This window comes from Bos taurus, chromosome 6 (genome assembly GCF_002263795.3).
Source record: "Bos taurus isolate L1 Dominette 01449 registration number 42190680 breed Hereford chromosome 6, ARS-UCD2.0, whole genome shotgun sequence".
Classification (NCBI taxonomy): Eukaryota; Metazoa; Chordata; class Mammalia; order Artiodactyla; family Bovidae; genus Bos; species Bos taurus.
This window is the reverse complement of record NC_037333.1, coordinates 78,886,901-78,901,843: the sequence shown is the minus strand read 5'-3', so window position 1 is coordinate 78,901,843 and position 14,943 is coordinate 78,886,901. Positions and strand designations below refer to the sequence as shown.

General features: G+C 41.4%; 1 pseudogene; it reads right to left on the bottom strand.

Annotated features, from left to right (window-relative positions):
* Positions 1-1,125: 1,125 nt before the first annotated feature.
* Positions 1,126-1,888, bottom strand: LOC112447017 (small ribosomal subunit protein uS14-like; annotated as a pseudogene).
* Positions 1,889-14,943: the final 13,055 nt, after the last annotated feature.

Sequence of the window (14,943 nt, the reverse complement as noted above, 5' to 3'; positions counted from 1 at the left end):
AATCACTGCAGATGGTGACTGCAGCCATGAAGTTAAAAGACACTTACTCCTTGGAAGGAAAGTTATGACCAACATAGACAGCACATTAAAAAGCAGAGACATTAGTTTGCCAACAAAGGTCCGTCTAGTCAATGCTATGGTTTTTGCAGTAGTCATGTATAGATGTGAGAGTTGGACTATAAAGAAAGCTAATAGCCAAGAATTGATGCTTTTGAACTGTGGTGTTGGAGAAGACTCTTGAGAGTCCCTTCGACTTAAGGAGATCCATCCAGTCCATCCTAAAGGAGATCAGCCCTGGGTGTTCTTTGGAAGGAATGATGCTAAAGCTGAAACTCCAGTAGGCTGGCCACCTCATGCGAAGAATTGACTCATTGGAAAAGACTCTGAAGCTGGAAGGGATTGGGGGCAGGAGGAAAAGATGACAGAGGATGAGGTGTTTGAATGGCATCACTGACTCAGTGGACGTAAGTTTGAGTGAACTTCAGGAGTTGGTGATGGACAGTGAGGCCTGGCGTGCTGCGATTCATGGGCTCGCAAAGAGTCAGACACAACTGAGCGACTGAACTGAACTGAATGTTGAAGCTGAAACTCCAATACTTTGACCACCTGATGCAGAGAGTTGACTCACTGAAAAGACCCTGATGTTGGGAAAGATTGAGGGCAAGAGGAGAAGGGGCCAACAGAGAATGAGATGGTTGCATGGTATCACTGACTCAATAGACATGGGTTTGGGTGGATTCCAGGAGTTGGTGATGGACAGTGAGGCCTGGCGAACTGTGATTCATGGGGTTGCAAAGAGTCAGGCATGACTGAGTGACTGAACTGAACTGATGATGGCCGTTCTGACTGGTGTGAGATGATGCCTCATTATAGTTTTGATATACATTTCTCTAATAATTGGTGAGTTAGAGCATCTTTGCCTATGTTTCTTGGCCATATGTATGTCTTCTTTGGAGAAATGTCTATGTAGGTCTTATACCCTTTTTTCCAATGAATTATTTTTTTCTTGTGTTAAGCTATATGAGGTTTTTTTTTTTTTTTTAATGTATTTTGGAGATTAAGCTCTTATCAGTTGCTTTGCTTGCAATTTTTTCTTCCATTCTGAGTGTTGTCTTTTCATTTTGTTTATGGTTTCATCTCTGTGCAAAACGTTTTAAGTTTAATTAAGTTCCGTTTGTTTATTTTTTTTTATTTTCATTGCTCTCGGAGATGGATCAATGAAGATCTCACTGTGATTTATGTCAAAGAGTGTTCTGCCTCTGTTTTCCTCTAAGAGATTTACAGTGTTAACTTACACTTAGGTCTTTAGTCCATTTTGAGTTTGATTTTATGTATGGTGTTCTAGAGTGTTCTAAGGGATTTTTTTTTTAACCAGTTTTCCCAGCACCATTTATTGAAGAGACCATCTTTTCTCCATTGTATATTTTTGCCTCCTTTATTATAAATTCGGTGATCATAAATGTGTACATTTATCTCCAGGCTTTTTATCCTGATCAATTGAACTATTTTTTTTTTTTTATGCGTGTGTCTCTGTGTGTGTGTGTGTCGGTACCATACTGTATTAATTACTGTAGTTTTATAGTATAGTCTGAAGTCAGACAGCCTGATTCCTCAAGCTCGATTTTTTCTTTCTCAAGATATCTTTGGCTATTTGAAGTCTTTTGTGTTTTGTTTTTTGAGTAAGATAGATGACCTGGATGACCCATTAAGGGAAGTTCACACTCAATCCAGCCTAATGAAGGCGATGTCACATGCTGGTGGAAAGACTGGTGGCACGTTTGAGGCCATATTTCCCAATCAGACCATCCTGATTTGAGCAGAGACAGCAAAGAAGAGAACCCTGGCCAAATTTTCTTGAATGACTCCAGTAAAGTTTCTGGTGACCCATATTGCTTTCTTGGCTGCAGAGATGCAAAAGACTCAAGTCATTGAATTTTGTAACCTGAATTACTGTTCTTCTCACTGATCTTCCAGCCTCATCCTTTGCTTCACACTTCCAACTTTTCCCAATGCAGAAGATAGATTTATCCTTTTAAAATATAGGTCACTTCTTGGCTCAGTCATTACTCTCCATTGTTTTCTTATCATAGGCACAGTGAAATCCAAACTATTTTTCATGCCCTAGTAGGACCTCTATGAACTAACCCATTGCTGTTTCTCTAGAATAATTAATATCTCCATCTGCTCTGACACTCATTTATTTTTCTCTAGACATCACTATGTCTAGAAAACTAGACACTTTTATATTCCTTGAACATCCTTAAAAGCATCCTATCTCAAGACCTTGATTAGCTCTTTTCTTATCATGAAAATCTCCCTTCCCTAAATTTTTAAATAATTTGTTCATTTCTTTCAGATTCAAATAAAATTTATCCTTATTAATCAATTATCCCTGACTAAAGTTAAAAACAGTATAGGAAATGGCAACCCACTCCAGTAATCTTGCCTGAAAATTTCATGGACAGAGGAACCTGGCGTGCTACAGTCCACGGGGGTTGCAAAAGAGTGGGACACAAGTGAGCACAGATGCACAAACTTAAAAATAGTAAACCCAATCCCTTTAGGTAGTCTCTATATTTTTACCCTATTTTATTCATCTGTAGTATTTATTGACATATTTATGTAGTTGTAGGTTCACAATAAATGTGTCATGGATGTATGACACTGAAAAACAGCATCTATCTTAGTACTCCTGTAGATTTAAGTTTTATCCTTCTTTTCTAGTTCTTGTAGCAGTTGTGCAGAGAGTCTTGTAGCATGTGTAAAAAATATTCAGATTCATTTTTTTTTTGAGTGTCATTATAAACCTGTAGGAGATATGATGAATATTAGTTTTATGGTGTTGTATCAATATGGGACAAAGAAATCAAATGATTTTTCATAATTTTTTTATGGAGTAAAGATTTAAATGACTTTTATCTGCTATGTTTTTACATTACCTAACTCCTTTATTCCTCTAAGAATTAAAATTATCAATTTTTCTTTGTCAAATTCCAAGAAAATTGGGACTGTAGCAGTGTATGTTGCTTCCCAGGCCCCCACTATATTGAATAATTATTTATCTCCTTTGTTCTTTTGTTGTGACCCACAATTTATATCTCTAAGACCTTGGATTTTAAGACCTTGAATTTTGAATTTATATTTATTATAAAAATGACTTAGAAAACATATATGTTCAAGAAATGTGAGAGAACCTGACAGATAAAATTTTATCCATTGTTTTACAGATTATAATCAGTTTTAAATGAGAGACATAAAGAACTCATTTTATAATTATGGGAAGCTTTCTAATGAGTTGAAACTTTACCTTATTGTATGAAAATTCATGCTATTGCACTTATAAGATGATGAATACCTAATATAAGAAATTGAAGCAATTCAGAAGAATTAAAACCCCACGAAAAATGTCTAAAACCCAATACCTATGAGAAAAAAAAAATTGTTTTTAACATTATTCTAGCTAATTGTCTGCATATACTTACAGAAAAAGATGAGTAGAATAATATTTAGAAATATTTGTATAAAAAGCTGAACAGTCTTACGTGTTTTCAAATGGAATATATATTGAAATCAACAGAAAAAGAATAAAAATTATAAGAACAAAAATAAAAATTATAATTCACCTTATTTCAAAAATATTCCTTCACCAATGCAAATATTGTGAACTAAAACATCACTGGGCTTCCCTGATAGCTCAGTTGTTAAAGAATCAGCCTGTAGTGCAAGATACCCCAGTTGGATTCCTGGACTGAAAAGATCTGCTGAAGAAGGGGTAGGCTAACCACTCCAGTATTCTTGGGCTTCTCTGGTGGCTCAGCTGGTTGTTGGGGGCCAGAGTGAGGTACTCTGCCCGTGGCAAAGGTCATGAGGAAGGAGGCTCGACATACACAAAGGCGGGATGGAGCCTCAGGAGTCCCCGTGGAAATCCTCGAGCATCTACCCCCATAACCAGAGCCTGCCTACTTTACTACTTTGTGCTCACCTACACCTCTGACTTTATGGGGGGCTATCCCCCACCACCTCTTTTGGAGAAGGAGTTAACCTAGAGCTCCAGTTAATAATAATTCCTGGGCGTGATAAGAGTGATGTAACCTACAAACTCCTCTGAAGTTTCTCTAGCCTGCCTGACAGGCTCGTCCGGCCACATGTGATTGCTCACAGCCTCCCAACCGTGAGAGGCACGAGATGCTTTAAACCTTCTAAAAACAGGTTCCTTAGAAAAGTTAGAAAACTATTAGCATAAGTATAATGGGCTGATTAGAAATTGTGTTGGTGAAGGGTTTTTCATTTGTTGAGCCAATGTTTGTTGCTAAGTCTCCACATCCCCTGCCCTTACACACATTAATGAATATATAGAAGAAATAAGTATTAACCTTTGATATTAATCACGTTAGACCTTAGGCTAAGTAAATTCTTTCCTTAACTAAAACCCACTACACCCTCACCCTGTAGGAATGTAACTTTATTTGGGTGGCGTCTGTTTTAAGAATAATCAGCCCTGGAGAAATAAGTGTCCTGGTTGACTGACCGTTGTCACAAGGAGAGGGTTGTAAATTGTCAGCAGGCCCCCCCTGGCCAGAAGATGATGTAACACCCCTAAGACCTCTGTATACATTTGTGTGAAGCACCTGACTTTAATAAAAGTCAGGACTGCTGTCCCCACGTGACTTTTGTATAACATCTCAGTGTATAAAAACAGACTCTGGAAAATAAAGAATGGGGATCAGTTTCTCGAAATACTGGTCTCCCCATGTCTCTCTCTCTTTCACTCTGGCTGAGTCTCCATCTGGAGCGCAGAACCCACCATGCTTACTAAATATGCCTGGGTTTCTAAGATCTGACCGGGGAGGCCTCAGTGTCTCCTCTCCTTCAGGAGAACAGAAGGACGCCTGCAGCCTACATAAGTGGTGCAAGCTTCTTGTCTTGAAGTTTTATTGGTCTCCTGCGTAAACCAAGCTACTCAGCTTCTTTTCTCCACTGAATTTTCCTACTGAGCTATCCTTATTCTATTACTCTTTATATCTTTAATTAGTATCCAATTGAAGCTATTGTATCCTGACCCTCGCCAACGCCGTCCTGGCTTCGAATACCCTGGATCAGCCGGGGCTGGACCCCGGCAGGTGGCACCCGTGACAGGTGCCATCAGCCCTATTGCCCCGCTCCTCGGAACAATCTGGGTCATCAGCCCTGTTGTTCCCCCTCGGAACAGGTTGGGTCATCAGCCCTACTGCTCCTCCCTCAGAACAGTTTGGGTCATCAGCCCTATTGTTCCCCCAGTGTTAGGGATGGCTAGGACCCCACTCAGGGTGCCGCGGACCCCCCTGTAGGATAGACAGGGCGAGTAGGAGTGGGAAGTGTTTGAAAGTGTTAAAGAGTTAGAGAGAAAAAATGGTTTCTGAAGTTAAAAGGGCAAAGAAAAGCCTTATCTTTTGAAAGCTAAAAGCTTTATCTTCTATTATATTTAACTTTCTGACATGTATAATACTGAACTAAGAACGGCAACTCTTTATACAAGTAATCTTGAAACTGTTAAAGAGGGTACTGTTAATTTAGATACTTGGGTGAAGGTAAAAAAAACAACTAAACACTTATCCTATAAATATGATTAAAAATGTTCTGGATCCTCATCATGAGGCTGTGGGATAGCCTATGGGAGAGGCTATAGCTGTGGATGGTAGTGGGTCTCCACCTTATGTGCAGATCATTTTTCTGCCATTGACAAGGAAAAGGAGGGACACTGTGCTCTACCTCCCGAGGAGTGAGAGGGCTTACAGGATGCTGCGGCCGGGCACCCTGGCGAGCCCCTTCTCCCTCTACACAAACCTTTAAAAATTTATCCAACAATTTCTGATTTAAGGCGACTACTCCACCTCCGCTTGCATCTCCTAGGGCCTAGGAATTCCCCAGTTTACATCCAAAGCCTCCCAGAGCATTGCCTAAGGTTGAAAAAGATAAAAAAGTTTTCTTTTAAACAAAGGAGCTTTTAAAGAATACACAATATACAGAGCCTGCTCCTTGCAGAAAAACCCCCTCAGGGGGGCTTCACCCAAGCCAAAAAAAAAAAAAAGAGAGAGAGAAAAATAAAAAGAAAAAAAGTGGAAAAGGAAAAAGGAAAAAAAAATAGAGAAAGATCTAAAGATAGAGAAAGAACTAAAGAGTGAAAAGGAGAGAGGAATGAAGGAGGAAGGAATCAGGGAATGCAGCAAGATAGAAAAAGGAAAAAAGGAAGTTAGAAAAAGAGATACAGAGAGAAAGAGAGGGAGGAAGAAAGAAAAAGTTAGAGAGAAAGAGGGTAAAGGAAAAGAAACGACAGAAAGAGAAGACAGGAAGAAGGAAGAAGGGAGAATGAAAGAGGGAAACAAGAAGGAAATGATAGAAAGTAAAAGAGAAGAGAAGAGGAAGGAAAAAAGATAGAGTGAGGGAAAGAAAACTTGAGAAAGATTTAAAGAGAAGGAAGAAAAAATCAGCAGAGGAGAGAGGAAAGGACTTACAGGATACTGTGGCCAGATGCCCTGGCGAGCTCCCTCCCTCTCTGCGCAAACTTTAAAAAAAAACTTATCCACCACTTTCTGATTTGGGGTGATAGCCGCCGCCTCCGTTTGCGCCTTCAAGGGCCCAAAAGTTCCCCACTTTGCCCCCAAAGCCTCTCAAAGTGTTGCCTAAGCCTGAAAAAGATAAAAAGTTTTTTAAACAGTGGAGCTTTTAAAACAGACTGCATGCACAATATGCAGAGTGTGCTCCTTGGAGAAAACCCCCTCAGGGGGGTCTCACCCAGGCTAAGAGTAAGGGGATTTAGCAACAATATTAACCCCTGACGAGGTTACTCCAACTGCTGGCCCCCTACCTGAGGGCATTGTAGGACTTGTGCTAGGGCGTAGCTCGCTTTCCTAAAAATAAAATAAAATAAAATAAAATAAAAAAAGAAAAATAAAATTTCGGTGGTGCATGGTGTAGTAGATTCTGATTATATTGAGAAATTAAAGTTTTGACCTCACCGTCTACTAAAACTGTGCAAATTAATAAAGGTCAAAGAGTAAAACAGCTTTTTGCTTTTTACCTTAGTATCAGACAGGAAAAAACTTGACTTCTCAGGCTAGGAGCCACAGAGCATTTGGATTTAGTGATCTAGCCTTTTGGGTGCAGGAAATTACAGCTCCAAGGCCTTTAAAAGATCTTTTAATTCAATAAAATAAAATGTCAGGGCTATTAGACACAGGAACAGACGTCTCTTAACATTGCTGGGAAAGACTGGCCCAGTTCCTGGCCCAAGCATAATACTGAAAATGAGTTGGTGGGATTAGAGAAAGTGGTATGTGGGGTGAGAATGCTGTAGAAGAAAGAGGTGAGGGGAAGTTTAAAACCTTGAAGAGTAGTGAGTTCCCTGTTGCTGGAAGTATTCAAGCAAAGATTATATGGTTGCTTGCCATCTAAAAAGCTATAGACCAGATTTAGGTTACAAAACGATAACTGGAGAAGCTTATAAAGATGTTGTGCAACACCTCTTTACTTGCTTCTCATATTTAAGTCTGCCAAAAGTTTTGAAAACTGCCCCGTTGAAGCAGAGAGATTGTTTACTAACTTTAAATGATTTCCAAAAATTATTAGGAGACATTAATTGGATACGCCCACATTTAAAACTGACTACTGCAGATTTAAAGCCTTTGTTTGATTGCTTAAAAAGCGATCCTAATCCCAGTTCTAAGAGAAAGTTGACTCTGAGACAGAGTAGAATTTTAAGAGGTTGAATTTTTCTGTATCTGTTGAGAAGATCATACAGTTTTTATTCTTCAGTTTATTGATGTAGTGCATAACAGTAATTGATTTGCAGGTAGTGAAAATTACTTGCATTCCTGGAATAAATCTTTCTTGATCATGGTATATGATCCTTTTAGTGTATTGTTGGATTCTGTCTGCTAGTATTTTGTTGAGAACTTTTGCATCTATGTTTGTTAGTGATAGTGGCCTGTAATTCTCTTTTTTTGTGTGATCTCTTTGTCTGATTGGATATTAATGTGAATGTGGCCTTGTAGAATGAGCTTGGAAGCATTCCTTCCTTTGAGATTTTTTGGAACCATTTCAGAAGCATAAGTATTAATTATTCACTAAATGTTTGATAGAATTTGTCTGTGAAACCATCTGGTCCTGAGCTTTTGTTTCTTGGGAGTCTTTTTAAAATCAAAGACAGTTTCAATTTCAGTACTTTTACTCTGCCTGTTCATATTTTCTATTTCTTCCTAGTTGAGTCTTGGGAAATTGTACCTTTCTAAGAATTTGTCAATTTCTTCCAGGTTGTGCATTTTATTGGCATATAGTTTCCTGTAGTGATTTTGTACAGTCCTTTGTGTATCAGCTGTAACTTTCTGAGGTACAAAAACAAACAAACAAACAAAAATGGCAGAGTATAAGAATGTGTACTCATCTTCTACTGTGAGAACTCCAAAATTACAACTCATTGCTGAACAGCCATCAATATAAGAATGTTGAATCCCACCAAAAGGGGATACTGCACATCCAAGGGCAAAGGAGAAGCCCCAGAAAGATGGTAGGAGGGGCAAAACTGTGTTTAGAAACAAACCCTATATTCACCAGAGACACTTGGAGGGCTCAAACAAAACCTTGTGTGCATGAGGAGACCCACAGAGACTGAGACAGGCCTGCCTTGAGTGTTTGAGTGTCTCCTGCAGAGGTACGGGTCAGCAGTGGCTTGCCACAGGGGCAGGGGCTCTGGGCCCAGTAGTCCTGGGTGTGGCATAAGCCCTCTTGGAGGACATTGCCATTAACCCCACAATACAGCCACCAAGCAGATGACCCACAAACTGAAGAACAATTATACCAAACAAATTCTCACACTGTTAAGAAAGTTCTAGGACCCACAACAGATTTCCTAACCTGGGAATTTGGCAAAGGAACTGAGAACCCCCAAGGAATTTGACTTTGGAAGCTAGTGGGATTTGATTACAGAACTTACACATGGGAAAACTGTTAGGTAAGTAGAATAGGGAAAAGGAGTCCAAAATGGTGGTGGCTAAAAGACAAGGAAGGTCAAAGGAAGGTCCGAGGACCAGAGTGAAGACTTCAGGCAGAACAAACAGCACTCCTGGCTAAGCCCAATTTGCATAGGGCAGGCCCAGGTGAAGGAAAAAACATAAAAGGAGGAGCCAAAGCACTTTCTCACAGACTCTTTCTCCCACGTGCGTGTGCTCTTTTCTCTCTCTCTCTTTCTCTCTCTCTCTCACTCTCCTGCTATCTTCTAATAAAATAGAGCTGTAACACTGATTTGCCTAAGAACTGTAGCACAGTTTGTCCAAGACCCGAGAGCTGTGACATGCCAAGGGCTTTAATGTCCGTTGCTCCAAGTCTTTGTTGTGACTACACAAAGAACCGAGGAACATACACTCACGTGACAAAAACCAACTCTTGGAGGGCATAAACAAAACTTTGTGCACACCTGGACCCAGGAGAAAGGAGCAGTGACTCCACAAGACACTGAGCCAGACTTGCCTGTGAGTGTCCAGGAGTCTCTGGCAGAGGTGTGTGTCAGAGGTATCCTGCTACAGGATCAGGGACACTGAGTATGGCAGTGCATGCATGGGACCTTTTGAAGGAGCTCTTCATTATATTCACTGCCTCCACCATTGTTTGGTCTCAGATCAAACAACAAGGAGGGAACACAGCCCCACCCATCAACAGAAAATTGGATTAAAGATTTACTGAACATGGCCCCACACATCAGAATAAGACCCAGTTTCTCCACAGTCAATCTCTCCCATTAGGAAGCTTCCATAAGCCTCTCATCCTTATCCCTCAGAGGGTAGTTCAGTTCAGTTCAGTGGCTCAGTCATGTCAGACTCTTTGTGACCCCATGAATCGCAGCACACCAGGCCTCCCTGTTCATCACCAACTCCCGGAGTTCACTCAGATTCATGTCCATGTAGTCAGTGATGTAATCCAGCCATCTCATCCTCTGTTGTCCCCTTCTACTCCTGCCCCCAAGCCCTCCCAGCATCAGTCTTTTCCAAAGAGTCAACCCTTCGCAAGAGGTGGCCAAGTACTGGAGTTTCAGCTTTAGCATTATTTCTTCCAAAGAAATCCCAGGGCTGATCTCCTTCAAAATGGACTGTTTGGATCTCCTTGCAGTCCAAGGGACTCTCAAGAGTCTTCTCCAACACCACAGTTCAAAAGTATCAATTCTTCAGTGCTCAGCCTTCTTCACACTCCAACTCTTACATCCATACATGACCACAGGAAAAACCATAGCCTTGACTAGATGGACCTTTGTTGGCAAAGTAGTGTCTCTGTTTTTGAATGTGCTATCTAGGTTGGTCATAACTTTCCTTCTAAGGAGTAAGTGTCTTTTAATTTCATGGCTGCAGTCACCATCTGCAGTGATTTTGGAGCCCCCCAAAATAAAGTCTGACCCTGTTTCCACTGTTTCCCCATCTATTTCCCATGAAGTGATGAGACTGGATGCCAAGATCTTCTTTTTCTGAATGTTGAGCTTTAAGCCCACTTTTTCACTCTCCACTTTCACTTTCATCAAGAGGCTTTTAAGTTCCTCTTCACTTTCTGCCATAAGGGTGGTGTCATCTGCGTATCTGAGGTTACTGATATTTCTCCTGGCAATCTTGATTACAGCTTGTGTTTCTTCCAGCCCAGCGTTTCTCATGATGTACTCTGCATAGAAGTTAAATAACCAGGGTGACAATATACAATCTTGACATACTCCTTTTCCTATTTGGAACCAGTATGTTGTTCCATGTCCAGTTTAAACTGTTGCTTCCTGACCTGAATACAGATTTCTCAAGAGGCAGATCAGGTGATCTGGTATTCCAATCTCTTTTAGAATTTTCCACAGTTTATTGCAATCCCTGTTGGGGGCCAGAGTGAGGTACTCCGCCCGTGACAAAGGTCATGAGGAAGGAGGCTCGACATACGCAAAGGCGGGATCGAGCCTCAGGAGTCCCCCTGGAAATCCTCAAGCATCTACCCCCATTACCAGAGCCTGCCTACTTTACTAATTTGTGCTCTTACCTACACCTCTGACTCTACGGGGGGCTGTCCCCCACCACCTCTTTCGGAGAAGGAGTTAACCTAGAGCTCCAGTCAATAAAAACTCTTGGGTGCGACAAGAGTGTTTTAACCTACAAACTCCTCTGAAGGTTCTCTGGCCTGCCTGACAGGCTCGTCCGGCCACATGTGATTGCTCACAGCCTCCCAACCGTGAGAGGCACGAGATGCTTTAAACCTTCTAAAAACAGGTTCCTTAGAAAAGTTAGAAAACTATTAGTATAAGTATAATGGGCTAATTAGAAATTGTGTTGGTGAAGGGTTTTTCATTTGTTGAGCCAATGTTTGTTGCTAAGTCTCCACATCCCCTGCCCTTACACACATTAATGAATATATAGAAGAAATAAGTATTAACCTTTGATATTAATCACGTTAGACCTTAGGCTAAGTAAATTCTTTCCTTAACTAAAACCCACTACACCCTCACCCTGTAGGAATGTAACTTTATTTGGGTGGCGTCTGTTTTGAGAATAATCAGCCCTGGAGAAATAAGTGTCCTGACTGACTGACCGCTGTCACAAGGAGAGGGTCGTAAATTGTCAGCAGGCCCCCCTGGCCAGAAGATGATGTAACACCCCTAAGACCTCTGTATACATTTGTGTGAAGCACCTGACTTTAATAAAAGTCAGGACTGCTGTCCCCACGTGACTTTTGTATAACATCTTAGTGTATAAAAACAGACTCTGGAAAATAAAGAATTGGGATCAGTTTCTCGAAATACTGGTCTCCCCATGTCGCTCTCTCTCTCACTCTGGCTGAGTCTCCATCTGGAGCGCGGAACCCACCAAGCTTACTAATTTTGCCTGGGCTTCTAAGATCCGACCGGGGAGGCCTCAGTGTCTCCTCTCCTTCGGGAGAACGGAAGGACGCCTGCGGCCTACGTAAGTGGTGCAAGCTTCTTGTCTTGAAGTTTTATTGGTCCCCCGCGTAAACCAAGCTACTCAGCCTCTTTTCTCCACTGAATTTTCCTACTGAGCTATCCTTATTCTATTACTCTTTATATCTCTAATCAATATCTAATTGAAACTATCGTATCCTGATCCTCGCCTATGCCGTCTCTCCTTCGAATACCCTGAATCAGCCGGGGCTGGTCCCCGGCAAATCCCCACAGTCAAAGGCTTTGGCATAGTCAATAAAGCAGAAATAGATGTCTTTCTGGAACTCTCTTGCTTTTTCCATGATCTAGTGGATGTTGGCAATTTGATCTCTGGCTCCTCTACCTTTTCTAAAACCAGCGTGAACATCAGGAATTTCACGGTTCATGTATTGCTGAAGCCTGGATTGGAGAATTTTGAGCATTACTTTACTAGCATGTGAGATGAGTGCAATTGTGCGGTAGTTTGAGCATTCTTTGGCATTGCCTTTCTTTGGGATTGGAATGAAAACTGACCTTTTCCAGTCCTGTGGCCACTGCTGAGTTTTCCAAATTTGCTGGCATATTGAGTGCAGCACTTTCATAGCATCATCTTTCCGGACTTGAAATAGCTCATCTGGAATTCCATCACCTCCACTAGCTTTGTTCGTAGTGATGCTTTCTAAGGCCCACTTGACTTCACATTCCAGGATGTCGGGCTCTGGATGAGTGATCACACCATCGTGATTATCTGGATTCTGAATATCTTTTTTGTACAGTTCTTCTGGCTGAGAGGAGCTACCCTAGTCCAAGGTCAGGAGTGGCAGCCGGGAAGAGCTACTCCATGTCCGAGGTCAGGGGTGGCAGCCGGGAGGAGCTACCCCACGTCCAAGGTCAGGGGCGGCAGCCGGGAGGAGCTACTCCGTGTCCAAGGAGCATTGGCTGCACAGGCACGGGAGGGCCTAGACGAGCTATCCCATGTTGAAAGTCAGGAAGGGCAGCAGTGAGGAGATGCCCCTCATCCAAGGTAAGGAGCATCGGCTGTGCTTTGCTGGAGCAGCCGTGTAGAGATACTCCATGCCCAAGGTAAGAGAAACCCAAGTAAGATGGTAAGTGTTGCAAGAGGGCATCAGAGGGCAAACACACTGAAACAGAAAACTAGTCAATCTAATCACACTAGGACCACAACCTTATCTAACTTAATGAAACTAAGCCATGTCCGTGGGGCAACCTAAGGTGGGCGGATCATGGTGGAGAGATCTGACAGAATGTGGTCCACTGGAGAAGGGAATGGCAAACCACTACAGTATTCTTGCCTTGAGAACCCCATGAACAGTATAAAAAGGCAAAATGATAGGATACTGAAAGAGGAACTCCCCAAATCAGTAGGTGCCCAATATGCTACTGGAGATCAGTGGAGAAATAACTCCAGAAAGAATGAAGGGATGGAGCCAAAGCAAAAACAATACCCAGTTGTGGATGTGACTGGTGATAGAAGCAAGGTCCAATGCTGTAAAGAGCAATATTGCATAGGAACCTGGAATGTCAGGTCCATGAATCAAGGCAAATTGGAAGTCGTCAAACAGGAGATGGCAATAGTGAATGTCAACATTCTAGGAATAAGTGAACTAAAATGGACTGGAATGGGTGAATTTAACTTAGATGTCCATTATATCTACTACTGTGGGAAGGAATCCCTCAGAAGAAATGGAGTAGCCATCATGGTCAACAAAAAAGTTCGAAATACAGTACTTGGATGCAATCTCAAAAATGACAGAATGATCTCTGTTTGTTTCCAAGGCAAATCATTCAATATCACAGTAATCCAAGTCTATGCCCCAACCAGAAATGCTGAAGAAGCTGAAGTAGAACAGTTCTATGAAGACCTACAAGACTTTTTATAATTAGCACCCAAAAAAGATGTCCTTTTCATTATAGGGGACTGGAATGCAAAAGTAGGAAGTCAAGAAACACTTGGAGTAACAGGCAAATTTGGCCTCAGAATACGGAATGAAGCAGGGCAAAGACCAATAGAGTTTTGCCAAGAAAATGCACTGGTCATAGCAAACACCCTCTTCCAACAACACAAGGGAAGACTCTACACGTGTACGTCTCCAGGTGGTCAACACCAAAATCAGATTGATTATATTCTTTGCAGCCAAAGTGGAGAAGCTCTATACAATCAACAAAAACAAGACCAGGAGCTGACTGTGGCTCAGATCATGAACTCCTTATTACCAAATTCAGACTTAAATTGAAGAAAGTAGGGAAAACCACTAGACCATTCAGATATGACCTAAATCAAATCTCTAATGATTATACAGTGGAAGTGAGATATTGATTTAAGAGCCTAGATCTGATAGATAGAGTGCCTGATGAACTATGGACTGAGGTTTGTGACATTGTATAGGAGACAGGGATCAAGACCATCCCCATGGAAAAGAAATGCAAAAAATCAAAATGGCTGTCTGGGGAGGCCTTACAAATAGCTGTGAAAAGAAGAGAAGCAAAAAGCAAAGGAGAAAAGGAAAGATATAAGCATCTGAATACAGAGTTCCAAAGAATAGCAAGAAGAGATAAGAAAGCCTTCCTCAGCAATCAATAAAAAGAAATAGAGGAAAACAACAGAATGGGAAAGACTAGAGATCTCTTCAAGAAAATTCGAGATACCAAGGGAACATTTCATGCAAAGATGGGCTCGATAAAGGACAAAAATGGTATGGACCTAACAGAAGCAGAAGATATTAAGAAGAGGTGGCAAGAATACACAGAAGAACTGTACAAAAAAGATCTTCACAACCCAGATAATCACGATGGTGTGATCACTCATCTAGAGCATCAGAGGGCAAGACAGAATGAAAACCACAATCACAGAAAACTAATCAAACTGATCACATGGATCATAGCCTTGTCTAACATGAGCCATGCTGTGTAGGACCACAGAAGACAGACGGATCATGGTGGAGAGTTTGACAAAATGTGGTCCACTGAAGAAGGTACTGGCAAACCACTTCAATATTCTT